Consider the following 15,420-nt stretch of genomic DNA (forward strand, 5'->3'; position numbering starts at 1 on the left):
ACCTCTTTTCAAATCTTTTCTTTTAAAATTTAGTTCTTTCTTATCTTATCTTTCTTTTAAAATTGAAATTTCAAATCTTTTTAAATTAGAAACTAACCTTTTTATTTTGATTTCAAATCTTTTTAATTTAAAATTTATCTTTTCTTAACTTCCTTATCTTATCTTGCTTACCTAACTTATCTTCTTTTCAATTTAAAATCTTTTCTATCTTATCTTCTTTTAAATTTTAATTTCAAAATCTTTTTCAAATCTTTTCAATTCTTATCTTATCTTGTCTCAATTTCAGTTTCAAAATTAAATATTTTCTAATCTTCTATCTTATTTTATTTTTAAATCTTTTCAATTCTTATCTTATTTTGTTTTCTCTTTCTTCTTTTTCAAAACTTCCTAACTAATTCTTCTCTCTTCTATTTTCGAAAATTCTCCACTTATTTCTCTCTCTTCTTTTTCAAATTTCATACTTTAATTTTCAAAACTTTTTAATTCAATTAATAAATAAAATAAAAACAAAAAATATTTTAATTCTAGTTTCTAATTTTGCTTCTAAACTTTCGAATTCTTCCTTTCTTCTACTCGAATTCTTCTTCTCTTCTCTCCATCTTCATTCTTTTTCTTCACATATCATAGGGAGTTCCCTATATTGTGACATAGAGACTCCCATTTTTTCTGTCTCTTATTTATGCATGCAAGGTCACTATGAGTCTGAAGTGGAATGTACAGGCCAGGAGACTTCTGGACCCCAACACAGATCTTACTGTTGATTTTTGTGGAGGAGGTATTAATGCACCCCCTATTAGAGCAAGCAACTTTGAGATCAACCAACAACTAATCACCCTAGTGTTGTAGAAGTTCCAATTTCACAGACATCCACAGGAAGACCCCAATAGAGTCATCTCTGACTTTCTGCAGTTCTGTGATACTACAGAGACCAATGGAATGGATCCTGAATTTCACAAGCTAAAACTATTCCCATTTGCTCTGAAAGATCGAGCAAAAGATTGGTGGTATATTGTACCCAAAGAAAGTGTGAACACCTGGAATAAGGTTGTTAACAAATTCCTGAACAGGTTCTCTCCCTCGTAGAGATTGGCTAAGTTACCAACAGATGTTCAGACCCCAGTCAGGACAGAAGTTCTAGATAGGGAGACTGTAGCCGCACTCCCTGCTGAGAGTTATAGTGTTCCTAGTGCTATGAGTGGTGACCACCCTAAAGGAGACACTCACACCTACGACCAGTAGACACCTGAGCTGGTTAATACCTCTTCCATTGAGTTGTTTAAGGAGGTGCATCCCTATAGGACCCTCACAAAAAGCCTAATGCTTTCTGAGAAGGAGACTTTAAAAGAAGGTGAGACAGTAGTCTTCACCAAGGAGGCCGAACCTCAAAAGCATGCTACTGAGGGACTTAAGGCAATTAAGGACCAGGAGGATCCTGAGAATGCCATTGAATACTGTAACGACCCAACTTCCAATACGTCATGATCGTACCAAAAGTAAGGCGTTACTGACCTGTTTACCTTATTAACTATTTACTATTAAGCCTTTAGTTCGATATCGCGATTCAATTTTAGTAAAAATACCAGAAATTTTTGTTTTTATTAATTAAAATCATATAGCAAACATCACCAAGTAATAATAATCACATAATTATTAATAATAATAATATTATATAAAAGAATTTAAATAAAATTCAAGTACAACTCCTATCCCTCTGCATAAAATAAAAACTAAAGTAACAAGGGTGAGGGAATTCTATGAAAATAACCTAACTCAAAAACTTATCTCATAAATAAATACTATAATCGCCCGCCGCTTCAAACTGAGTCTTCGAACCTGTGTCACTGAAAGGGTGGAAGATTTTGGGGTGAGAACAAACCACACGTTCTCAGTAGGGAATGAGAATGCCGTAAAAGTAATGAAATAAAATGCAAATAATTAACATACTCAAGAAAACTATATTTCATCCTAAATCTAAAAGCCTTTTTAAAAGTTTTTCCTAGACAGTATGAATGATCAAACTGTTCCAAGCATAGGTTCATTAAGTCTGCTGAACCAGTTTAGCTTTTCACACTTTTCTAAACCAAAAATATAAACCAAACACAGTCTTCAGTCCATCTCGTAATTAACCACGGCCCTAGGCCCAAGCAACTTAATCAATAACCAAATCATTACAATCCAACCAATTTTCAGTCACAAACACAAGTAAGAAGGTTCAAACACAACCAAGCAGTTATATCAAGTAAAGCAATTAGCAATTAAACATAACTATTCACATAGGCAAACCAATTATAATTTGCACACCCAAACAATGTCATATAAATGCATATGATGCATGCCTGTCCTACTGGCCATGAGCTCATGCGTCGGTTATGTTGCCAGACCCGACTCGGATAAGCGGGACTCAACCACCATCCTTATCCGTAGGTTCCACAAGCAAGCGGGACTAAACCACCATCCTTGCCCGGAACACGCAAGCGGGATTCAAACCACCGTCCTTGCCAAATAATTTATCAATATGTGAGCGGGACAAAACCACCATCCTCACTGCAGGCGGGACTATACCACCATCCTTGCCAGGCCTCATCATATTATCAATAACATCCACAGTCAATCAGACTCAAAATCTTATTTCAAAAAAATCATTTTTGGCCCACTTTCAAATTACAAATGTATTCAGTTCACATCTTGCCAAGAACCACTTTTCTTAAGTAAATTTTCTTTTCAAAACTTTCAAACAACTTCATAACCAAGCCAGATTCAAAATCTCTTCTGAAAGACTCATAATCACTCATTTTCAAATTATTCGCTTCATCACTTTGAAATCAAGAGTTATTAATCAACAACCTTGGCAAGGACTCAAGACTTTAGGGAAGAATAACCTGCCTTATTTCTTAAACTCTTCAGAAATTCTCGGAATCATAGTTGCTTAAGTTGAGATAAATTAAAGTAAAGATTTAAAATCAAAACCAAAGCATGTAAGCCAAGAGTTCTGAACCAGTTTCAAAACCAAAATTGTTTAAGTAAAAAAAAAAACCCAATTTCTTTTCATTCTTAAATCAGAAACTCTCCCAAAGGTACTTCTTTAACCAAACTTCAAAACATAGGCCCCTTCATATTTAAATCAATCGGGAAACATAAACTTTTATTAAACAGTTTAACTCAAAACACCAATTTCTTAATAAATCATGAACCAATTCGTAGAACCTCTCAAGTCCAAATCTTTTTCTAAATCACATTTTAAAACAGAATCTAGATTTTTATGAAAATTCGGCAACATCTCCCCTAAAACTTGGACTTTACCACCCTTACGGGTTCCCTCTTTCTCAACAAGTCTTCCCCTTTCCTCAACAACTACCAAATAAGAGGTTCTCAAATCAATCAGAAAATTCACAATTTACAATAGCCAACAGTTCGGTCATAACCCACAATTCCCACATAACCCATCAATTCAACTTTCACCGCATCAATTCGTAACTAACTTTCACTTATCATAGGATTCTTTCAAAATTAAACTCAATAAACTAGTATTCCAAGAAACTTGGTGTTGAGGTAATTTGGTCACAATAAAAACTTGTACCATCTCTCTTAAAATTCTGTTATTATTTCCTAAGAAAATGCAGAAAAATAGCAACAAGTAGTAAGTTTGATAAATTCCTTAAAAATTCAGTTTTCACCCAAAGCCTTTCAAAATTCACGACCTCAAACAAGACTCTTTTAGCTTTTTATTGAATCAAATACCAGATTAATACCAAGTCATATGAAAAAGTTATGAAGTGAGAAACACAGCCAGGCCTTTTAGAATTCGGTTTTCAAAATCTAGTGAGTTATCCATACTCTTTTCAACATATCTACTTGGTTAAATAGGATATTGACATGAAATTTAAAATGAAGATTGTGGGCACAGGAAACTTGAAAATGCCGTTAGTTTCAGCTCAAATACTTACCAGAATTGAAAGTTAAATGAGTTGGAAGTTGGTGCTTCTGCAGTAAAGAAACAAAATTTTCTGCAGAAACCATCAATCTTCAAAAATTCATTTCTCCCAAAATACTCATCAATAAATTCTGAATTTTTATGAGATGCTCAAAACACAGTAAAGTTTCATGAAAAAATAGTTTCATTCAAGTATATGACCTGGGATGCTCCCAGAAATTGATTCTTTCTACTGTCATGCATGCAGAAATTCTGCCTTAAGCATTTTCAACAACCTTACTTATCAAAAGCCACATTTGAACTTATAACCCTTCCAAAATCACACGATTAACCTCTTTCCAATTATTCAAAATTTTCTTCATTGCCAACACAGCCCAAGAACCCAGAATCAATAATTCACACGATGTCAAGTACTTAAGCATCATCAAACCTTTTCTTTTCTACACTATGCCAAGCATAATTTTCCATATACACTCATCATCATTCAAACACACAATAACTCATCAATTCACACCAGTAAGCTCAGCAACAAAAGTAACACCATTTATTCTATCCCTTACAACATTCAGTACGCACAATCATCAAATCAATCACCAACTACAGTTATAATTCAACTCAATTCCATCCATATCAGAGAAAACAATGTCAATTACAACTTCAAACACTCACAACAAAGCCCAAAGACATTCGCAGCCTTAACCTGAATTCAATAATCCAATGGAAGCACTAACACATCATCAAACTCACTCCAAATTTCACAACCTCAACCATCATCACAATAATCCCAAACCAAACACAAATCTAACTCAGCTCATCAATTATCATTACGACAACTTTTCAATAGTTAACTCATCAAATTTCAATTTAACAAGTATTATCAAATGAATCACCATTCACAGCCACAATTAATTCCAGTCACAGCTCAAAATATTCACAACAACTAACAAATTTCAAATGCATTTTAGGTCGTTCATGACAATTAAGAAATTCTAAACCATTGTTAACCATTTGCACTCATTCAAATAACTTGGTGGGCATTCTAAATTAAAAACGTTAAATCCCCTACCTCAATGTCGCATTAACAACGCAATCAAACCAACCAGCAGCCTTGGTGATATTTTTCCTATGAGTTCCCTTCCTCTAGCAACAGCACAACAGCTCGGAACCTATGTAGCAGCACCAGAATCATCAAGAGCAGCTCCAGAAATTGGTTCCTAGTGACTCTAATGGCAGCAACAGTGACAAGGTTAAACGACCTCCTCTTCTTTCTGGTCTTGGATCCCAGTGGCAAAGGCTCCAGCAACTCTGAAACTTGAAGCAGAGGCAGAATATAGCTAGAATAGCAACGGCGATCTTGAACCCAACAAGCAGCTGCGGCAGTGGTGTTTTCTCAGATTTTAGAAACCAGAAGCAGCAGCAAAACAACGACTCCTTCCCTTGATTCTCGCGACGCTCCTCATTTCTGTACACACAGTAGCAACAGCTTCCTCCGATGGCACCAAGGCACGACGGCGACGGAAGGCACGGCGGCACAACTTCACGCAGTGGGTTGCACTCCTCCTTGCGTCACTGAGTCACGTCCTCCTTCCTGAACGTCGCGCGTTCTCTCTCTCTGCTGGTCCTCGACGGCGATGGCTCCAAGGGAGATGACGAGCAAGGACGGCAGTAGCTCCTCGTGGTGGTCGCCCTCCTCTGTTCGGCGACGTCAGTGGCAGCACGGGCTTGGTGGGAGGCAGAACGACGACTGGGCAGCGACGATCGGCGTGGCTTCGACGGCGAGCAAGACGCGGCTGGGTGTGACGGAGTGCGGTGGCGGCACTGCTCCTCCCTCTTCTTCGTTGGCGCTCTCTCTTCCTGTCTTCTCCATATGTGTGCGTGCGTGTGTATAGTGAGGAAATGAGTGTGAGTTCGTTGGTGAGGCTGAGAGTGAGAGAGGTAAGTCTCTGTGTGTGTCATGTGGTGAGGGTAACAGCGCTGACTTGGGGATTAAGGGTGGGTATGTTAGCTGGAGGGTGAAGGAGGGGTGGGGTGCGGCTGAGGCAGAGGGAAGCTAGGGTTAGGGTTTCTCAATTAATTTGGGAATTAGGGTTTCTGAATGAATTTGGGAATTTAGGAATTAGGGATTTTATAAAGTAATATGGATAGAGATGAATAGATATTTTGATAAAATTGAATAGTAGAGTAATTTTAGAATCAAATATACTCTATTAAAAATATTTAGGAACATTATTTATCAACATATTGCTAAGTTCAATAAATTATTTCTAATTTAAATTATAAAATGAACAAGTTAATTATATTTTGTAAAGTACAATTTTAATTTAAATATCAATTTTCTAGATTAAATCATACAAATCTCTATTATTTTTCTATCTCCGAAACTTTAATTTCAATTTATAAAATAATTAATTATAATAAAAATTGTACATAAATATTAATTGACTTAAACTTAAAGTATTTATAAAAATTAATCTAATCATTTCTAATAAATTAATTTCTAAGAGTTCAAATTAATAACATAATTCATTCAAAATAGAATTTATTTAAATTAAATTATACAATGCTTTCTTATTTTTCAATTATCAAAATTATAATTTCAATTATACCAAATATCTAATAAAGATTATATAAAATTTTTAATTAATTTAAACTTCAATTATTATGAAACTCCATTTAATTACCTTTAGTAAAATAATTTTCTTAAAATAAAATTATCAACAAATAAAATAAATCACAAATAACTATGTATTTGATTTTCAAAAACTAGGGTTGTTACAAACACGGCCCTACAAAGGAGAAGGAACCTCAAGTTGATTCTTCTCTAGGCATGCAAGAAGAGCCTGTGACTCCCACAGAACACGCCCTTGCAGAGGTGAAAGAGCCTCAAGAGCCACACTTCCTAGGCGTGCAAACAGAACCAGCAGATGAGCAGTTGGCTCATTTCCTAGCAGCCCTTAAGAAGTTGCAAGTCAATATCTCTGTTGCAAAAGTATTGGAAAAAAACACCCCCTATACGTCCTGTCTAAGAGACATTCTTTTTGAAAAGAAGGACCTAAGGGGAGATGAAATAGAGGTACTTACTGAGAAGTACAGTATCCTAATTCAGAATGAGCTGCCTAGGAAGATGCCAGATCTAGGGAGCTTTCAGATCCTATGGGCTACTGGAAATATCACTTTTGACAAAGCCCTGTATGATCTTGACTTGAGTTTATATCTGATACCTTCATCTGTAATGAAGAAGCTGGAAATCCAAGAGGCACAAGAAACAAGGATTACCTTGCATAAGGACAGGATGGTATTCAATGTTCTTGACCTTCCATTACCCTCTAACAAGGGAGGCACTTGCATAAAAGATTCAGCATTCAAGCCTCCTCCCTTGGATGAAACCAATTCAATCCCTCCTAAGATCAAACGTAAGTTTGGTGTTGAATGTATACTATCCATAAAGGAGGAAGGCCCCAAAAGGAAGATACCTAGGGGCTTGAAAAATAAAAAATATCCCTACTAAAGGCTTTTCATCATAGTTATCAGAACCGAACCGGTAATTGACCCGGTCATACGACTGGGTCACTGGGTTACTAGTTCAACCGGTGAGTCACTGATTTACCCGGTTGACCCGGTCATAATTAAATAAAAATATAAAATTAAAATTAAAAGTTAAATGCATATTTTTAAAAATATATTAATAACAATTAAATATTAATTCTTAGATATAATTTATACTACAAAAAAGATAATAAATTAATCACTAGTAAAAAATATTTTGTCAATTTAAATGAACAAGAAAAAATAAAAAATAACACAATCAATATCAATATATCAATATATTTATATACCATGAGACAACTTGTTTGGTATTCATGTGAATCCATGTTTAAAAGAATAAAAAAAATAAAAAATCATTCACCTCTTGTTATATATATTGTTTGTCATTAGTATTATTGAGGAACAAGCTTGGCACGGTGGCAAGGAGAAGCTGCACATTCACGCCATCACGGGTTTGAACCCCATGTTCAGCATTTTTGGAGTTGCAGTGGAGGGAGCTCCTACGATGCTTCTGCGGCCCGCGGGTGCACCATGGACCCACAGCGGGTTTAGTGTAATCTGAGATGCGAACTGGCCGGTCTTCAATGGGTTTGACCCCGTTGACCGGTTCAAATGCTGATGCGGTCCAATCTTTCAATCGAACCGGTTAGACCACCGATTTACCGGTTTTTCGATCGAACCGGCCGATCTGGTCTGGTTCTGATAACTATGCTTTTCACCATGGAAGATGGTAATGTTCACTTATTTCATCATGGTATTCACCATGGAAGAGGCTAATGGCACTAACGGATTCCAGCATATTGCTGCAAGCCAAACCCTGCCTCATGTAGTGAACAAGATCCTGTCTCTTGAGCGCATTAAGCTAATCCATGAGAGCACAGGAAGGAATCTCCTAGTAAGGAGTAAGGATTTATTCCTCTATGACTATCTTCCTCCTTGAAATGAGTTGTCCGTCAAGCTAATGGCATTAAAGAAGCGCTTGTTGGGAGGCAACCCAACCATAAGTAGAGTATTTCTGTTCTTATTTCTTTTGTTTATTTTCATTTGATTTTATTTTAGTTTATTTTTAGAGTTTTTCCTTGCTTTTTAATGTTTGTGATCATGTGTAGTAGTTAGTACAGAAACAGAAACAGTCAAAGCTAGAAATAGATCACCCTGGAGCAGAAACCTTGCTGGCGTTGAATGCCAGACAAGGAGCCAGAGTGGGCGTTCAACGCCTTCTAAGGAGCAACAAGCTGGCGTTGAATGCCAGCCAAGCTGGGCGTTCAACGCCCAAAAAAGCAAAAGACCTGGCATTGAACACCAGGAAGGAGGTTCCTCCTGGGCGTTCAACGCCACAAATGGAAGGCAAGCTAGCGTTGAACGCCAGCTATAGTGCACAAGCTGGGCGTTCAACGCCCATAAGGAGGGCAGGGAATTCAAATTCCCTAGCCTCTCAGGACCAGTTGCTCCCACAGAATCTCCACCTACTCTACCTTCTTCTACTCTATTCTTCCCCATTGTTCATATTTGCTCGAGGACGAGCAAAACTCTTAAGTTTGGTGTTGCAAAAGCTTTGCTTTTTTACTTCTACCACTCCTAAGTATGGCACGAAAGACTGGTGAAACCTCAAGGAAGAGGAAAGGAAAGGCACTTGCTTCTGCTTTCCTCACCTCATATGTCACTTATGCAATTCAGATAGAATTGTCATAGAATGAGACATCCCTAGTGAAGGAGACAAGCCCATCAGTAAAAGAAGGATAGAGTATGTTAGAGAGCCGGCACATGAACCATAGCAAGAGCATGTGGAGCCGCCTCAAAAAGAAATCCCTGAGATACCTCAAGGGATGTATTTTCTCTCCCAAAATTTTTCTTTTTGGGACCAATTGCATACTTCTCCAGGAGAATTAAGCTCCAGCATGGATCAACTAAGGATGGGACATTAAGAGCATTCCACCATCCTCCATGACATTAGAGAACATCAAAGAACCATGAGGAAAGAACAGCAAAGGTAAGGGCGTGACATAGAGGAGATCAAGCACTCTATTGGATCCTCCAGAAGCAGTGGTAGCCACCATCACTAAGGTGGATTCGTTCCCTTCACTCCCCTGTTGTTTATTTTATTTTTAGTTTTCCATGTATTTTGTTTTATTGTCTATTTCTAGTGCATGATCATATTTATGTCGTAAAGTTAAAAATCTTCCATATATCTCTCACCTTGCTTAAAAGAAAATTTTATTTGAAAAAGAAAATTAAGATGCATGAATTTCAAGTTTTATCTTAAGAATAGTCAATTATTTTGATGTGGTGGCATTGTTTCTTATTTTCTGAATGTATGAATAAATAGTGCATATTTAAAGTTGGAATTTATGAATGTTGGCTCTTTAAAGAATGATGAAAAAGGAGAAGTATTATTGGTAATTTGAAAAATCTAAAAAATTGATTCTTGAAGCAAGAAAAAGCAGCTAAAAGAAAAAGGAAAAAGCATGTTGCAAAAGAAAAAAAAAAATATATATATATATATATATATATATATGCATGCAAAAAAACCAAAAGAAATAAAAAGCAGAAAAAGCCAATAGCTCTTTAAACCAAAAGGCAAGAGCAAAAAGCCAATAACCCTTTAAACCAAAAGGCAAGGGTAAAAGGATCCAAGGCTTTGAGCATCAATAGTTAGGAGGGCCTAAAAGAAACAAAATCTTGGCCTAAGCGGCTCAAACAAGTTGTCCCTAACTATATGCTTGTGGTGTGAAGGTGTCTGACGAACTGATTTTCTATCAGTAAAGAAATTCACAAATATAATCGCGTTGTAATAGTATAGTATCTAAACCAACAGAGAATCCTTTCGCACAAAAGTTTGGTTGTCACAACTAACAAAACCCAAAATAAATTGATAACCGAAGTATTTAAACCTCAGGTCATCTTCTCAAGGAATTGCAGGGAGGTATGACTTATTATTAGCTATGAAAAAGGTAGAATTTTGGATTTTTTATTTAAAATAAGGAACAAGTAATTTAATTGACAAGAAACATAAATTAATAATTAATAAAATCTCTTGGCAAGGTATAAGAATTTGGAATTACTATCCTAGTTATCCTTATCAGATGTGATGAGAATTGGGTTTTAATCCCACTTAGTTAAGTCAAGTGGACTAATTAGCTTGATCTTCAAGTCCTAGTCAATCCTTGTGGGAAGACTTGCTTTAGAGCGATCTAGATCAATTAGTAATCTGCCAATTTCAACCACTGCTGAGTTTGACAACTCAAGTGTTACCAATTATTTAACCAAAGCCAAAAGGAAGAAAATAACTAAATTAAATTAAAAGCATTCATAAAAAGAATAAAATGATCATAAACTGAAATACCTCAAATAATATTAATTAAGAAAATCATAACATGAATGTAGCATAAGCTAAATTGGAAAGACAAATACTAATTAAAGGTATATAATAAAAAAAAAATAAATAAGAGGAACATTAAGCCTTGAAATTGAGAAGAAATAATCATAAATCCTTTAAGAGGAATCCTAATCCTAAATCCTAAGAGAGAGGAGAGAACCTCTCTCTCTAAAAACTACATCTAACTTATGAAAAGTGAACAATGGAAGACATGTTGTTGAATGGATGCATTCTCCCACTTTATAGCCTCTAATCTGTATTTTTTGGGCCGAAAACTAGGTCAAAAACAGCCCAGAAATCGCCCGCAGCGACTTCTGGTACGTACATGTTGCGGGAAAGTGACGCGGAAGCGTCATCCACGCGTTTGCACGGATTGAGTTTTCACCAGGTCACGCGTCCACGTGATCCACGCGTTCGCGTTGCCTGGCTTCGAAGCAGTGATGAACGGATAATTTATACGCTTTTTGGCATTGTTTTTACATAGTTTTTAGTATGATTTAGTTAGTTTTTAGTATATTTTTATTAGTTTTTAAATAAAATTCACATTTCTGGACTTTACTATGAGTTTGTGTGTTTTTCTGTGATTTCAGGTATTTTCTGGCTGAAATTGAGGGACTTGAGCAAAAATCAGATTCAGAGGTTGAAGAAGGATTGCAGATGCTGTTGGATTCTGACCTCCCTGCACGCAAAGTGGATTTTCTGGAGCTACAGGACTCCAAATGGCACGCTCTCAATTGCGTTGGATTTACCAGAAATATATGATAGTCCATACTTTGCCCGAGTTTAGACGACGCAAACTGGTGTTCAACGCCAGTTCCATGTTGCATTCCGGAGTTAAACGCCAGAAATAGGTTGCAAGGTGGAGTTAAACGCCAGAAACAGGTTATAAACTGGCGTTCAACTCCAAGAAAGACCTCTCCACGTGAAAGCTTCAATGCTCAGCCCAAGCACACACCTAGTGGGCCCCAAAAGTGGATTTCTGCATCATTTACTTATCTCTGTAAACCCTAGTAACTTGTTTAGCATAAATAGGACTTTTTATTATTGTATTAGACATCTGGGGATGTTTAGTTCTTAGATCATGGGGGCTGGCCTCTCGGCCATGCCTGGACCTTGCTCTTAGCTATTTTCAACGGTAGAGTTTCTACATACCATAGATTAAGGTGTGGAGCTCTGTTGTTCCTCATGAATTAATGAAAAGTACTATTGTTTATCTATTTAATTCAAGCTTATTCCTATTCTAAGATATTCATTCGCACCCAAGAACATGATGAATGTGATGATTATGTGACGCTCATTACCATTCTCACCTATGAATGCGTGCCTGACAATCACTTCCGTTCTATATGAAGATGAGATAGAATGAGTATCTCTTAGATATCTAATACAGGGGACCGAGTCCGAGATATTAGAGTCTTCGTGGTATAAGTTAGAACCCATGGATGGCCATTCCCGAGATCCGGAAAGTCTAAACCTTGTCTGTGGTATTCTGAGTAGGATTTGGGAAGGGATGGCTGTGACGAGCTTCAAACTCGCGAGTGCTGGGCGTAGTGACAGACGCAAAAGGATAGTAAATCCTATTCCAGTACGATCGAGAACCGACAGATGATTAGCCATGCAGTGACAGCGCATTGGACCATTTTCACATAGAGGATGAGATGTAGCCATTGACAACGGTGATGCCCTACATACAGCTTCCCATGGAAGGGAGAAGGAATGATTGGATGAAGACTACAGGAAAGCAGAGGTTCAGGAGGAACAAAAGCATCTCTATACGCTTATCTGAAATTCTCACCAATGAATTACATAAGTATCTCTATCCTAGTTTATATTTTAATTATGTTTTTATTGTCAATTCACCATAACCATTTAAATCTGCCTGACTAAGATTTACAAGGTGACCATAGCTTGCTTCAAGCCGACAATCTCCGTGGGATCGACCCTTACTCACGTAAGGTTTATTACTTGGACGACTCAGTGCACTTGCTGGTTAGTTGTGCGAAGTTGTGATAAAGTGTGATTCATGTTTGAGAGCACCAAGTCTTTGGCGCCATTGTTGATGATCGCAATTTCGTGCATCAAGTTTTTGGCGCCGTTGCCGGGATTGTTCGAGTTTGGACAACTGACGGTTCATCTTGTTGCTCAGATTAGGTAATTTTATTTTAATTTTAAGCTTTTATTTCTTATTTTCAAAAAATACAAAAAAATTTTTCTTCTTTTTTGTTCTTCCCAAAATAATTTTTGAAAAAAATCCAAGAAAAAAATTAATAAAATCATAAAAACCAAAATTATTGTGTTTCTTGTTTGAGTCTTGTGTCAAATTTTAAGTTTGGTGTCAATTGCATCTTTTTAATTTTTCTTAAAATTTTCGAAAACTCATGCATTTGTTCTTCATGATCTTCAAGTTGTTCTTGACAAGTCTTCTTATTTGATCTTCATATTTTCTTGTTTTGTGTCTTTTCTTGTTTTTCATATGCATTCTTGAATTATTAGTGTCTAGAGAATAAAAATTTTTAAGTTTGGTGTCTTGCATGTTTTTCTTTTCTTAAAAATTTTAAAAAATAAGTCTTGATGTTCATCTTGATCTTCAAAGTGTTCTTGGTGTTCATGTTGACATTCAAGGTGTTCTTGCATGCATTAGTTGTTTTGATTCATAATTCTTATGTTTTTGTTTCAATTTAGTATTTTTCTCTCTCATCATTAAAAATTCAAAAATAAAAAATATATCTTTCCTTATTTTACTCATACATTTCAATTTCAAAATTCCATCTTTTCAAATCTTTTTCATTTATTTTTATATATTTTCGATTTTTTTTTAAATTGGTTTTCAAAATCTTTTTCCTATTCTTACTTCATATTTTCGAAAATCTCACTAGCATTTAATTTTTAGATTAAAAAATTTCAAGTTGTTACTTGCCTATTAAGAAAGGTTCAATCTCTAAATTTTAAAATCATATCTTTTTGTTTCTTGTTAGTCAAGTAATCAACTTTGATTTTTAAAATCATATCTTTTTAATTTTCAATCATATCTTTTTAATTGCTAATTTCAAAATCTTTTTCAAAATCAAATCTTTTTAATTTCTTCTTCAATCATATCTTTTCAATCATATCTTTTTTATAAATTGCAATCATATATTCTCAATCAAATCTTTTTCAAAATAAATTTCAATCACATCTTTTTCAAAATCAATTTCAAAATCTTTTCTAACTTCTTATCTTTTCAAAAATTGATTTTCAAATCTTTTTCAATTAACTACTTGACTTTTTGTTTGATTCTTATCTTTTTCAAAACTACCTAACTAACTCTCTCTCTCTAATTTTCGAAAATCCCTTCCCTCTTTTTCAAAATTCCTTTTTAATTAACTAATTGTTTTAACTTTTAATTTAATTTAATTTTTCTTTTTTTTTTTAATTTTCGAATTTTTATTTTAATTTTAAATTAAAAACAAAAATATTTTTCTTTTCTTTTCAATTATTTTCGAAAATTCTTCTCTCTCACCTCCTCCTAATTATTTATTTATCTACTAACACTTCTCTTCTTCTTAAAAATTTGAACCCTCTCCCTCTTTCTGCGTTGGAATTTCTTTTCTACTTCTACTCACATAAAGGAATTTCTATACTGTGACATAGAGGATTCCATATTTTCTTTTGTGTTCTCTTCTTTTTCATATGAGAAGGAACAAGGATAAGAACATTCTTGTTGAAGCTGATCCTGAACCTGAAAGGACTCTAAAGAGGAAGCTAAGGGAAGCTAAAGCACAACTCTCTGGAGAAAATCTGACAGAAATTTTCGAAAAAGAAGGAGACATGGCCGAAAATAATAACAATACAAGGAAGATGCTTAATGACTTTACTGCACCAAATTCCAATTTACATGGAAGAAGCATCTTAATCCCTGCCATTGGGGCAAACAATTTTGAGCTAAAGCCTCAATTAGTTTCTCTGATGCAACAGAACTGCAAGTTTTATGGACTTCCATCAGAAGATCCTTTTCAGTTCTTAACTGAATTCTTGCAAATCTGTGATACTGTTAAGACCAACGGGGTTGATTCCAAGGTCTACAGGCTTATGCTTTTCCCGTTTGCTGTAAGAGACAGAGCTAGAATATGGTTGGACTCTCAACCTAAGGATAGCCTGAACTCTTGGGATAAGCTGGTCATAGCTTTCTTAGCCAAGTTCTTTCCTCCTCAAAAGCTTAGTAAGCTAAGAGTGGATGTTTAAACCTTTAGACAGAAAGAAGGTGAATCCCTCTATAAAGCTTGGGAGAGATACAAGGAACTGACCAAAAAGTGTCCTTCTGACATACTTTCAGAATGGACCATCCTGGATATATTCTATGATGGTCTGTCTGAGTTATCAAAGATGTCATTGGACCATTCTGCAGGTGGATCCATTCACCTAAAGAAAACACCTGCAGAAGCTCAAGAACTCATTGACATGGTTGCAAATAACCAGTTCATGTACACTTCTGAAAGGAATCCTGTGAGTAATGGGACGCCTATGAAGAAAGGAGTTATTGAAATTGATACTTTGAATGCCATATTGGCTCAGAATAAAATATTGACTC

General features: G+C 35.6%; 1 non-coding gene across 1 annotated transcript; it reads right to left on the reverse strand.

Annotated features, from left to right (window-relative positions):
• Positions 1-15,053: 15,053 nt before the first annotated feature.
• Positions 15,054-15,157, reverse strand: LOC112786993 (small nucleolar RNA R71). Its single transcript, XR_003194432.1, has one exon. It is a non-coding gene; the product is annotated as a small nucleolar RNA R71 (small nucleolar RNA).
• Positions 15,158-15,420: the final 263 nt, after the last annotated feature.

Source organism: Arachis hypogaea, chromosome 20, assembly GCF_003086295.3.
Source record: "Arachis hypogaea cultivar Tifrunner chromosome 20, arahy.Tifrunner.gnm2.J5K5, whole genome shotgun sequence".
In the NCBI taxonomy this organism is placed as follows: domain Eukaryota; kingdom Viridiplantae; phylum Streptophyta; class Magnoliopsida; order Fabales; family Fabaceae; genus Arachis; species Arachis hypogaea.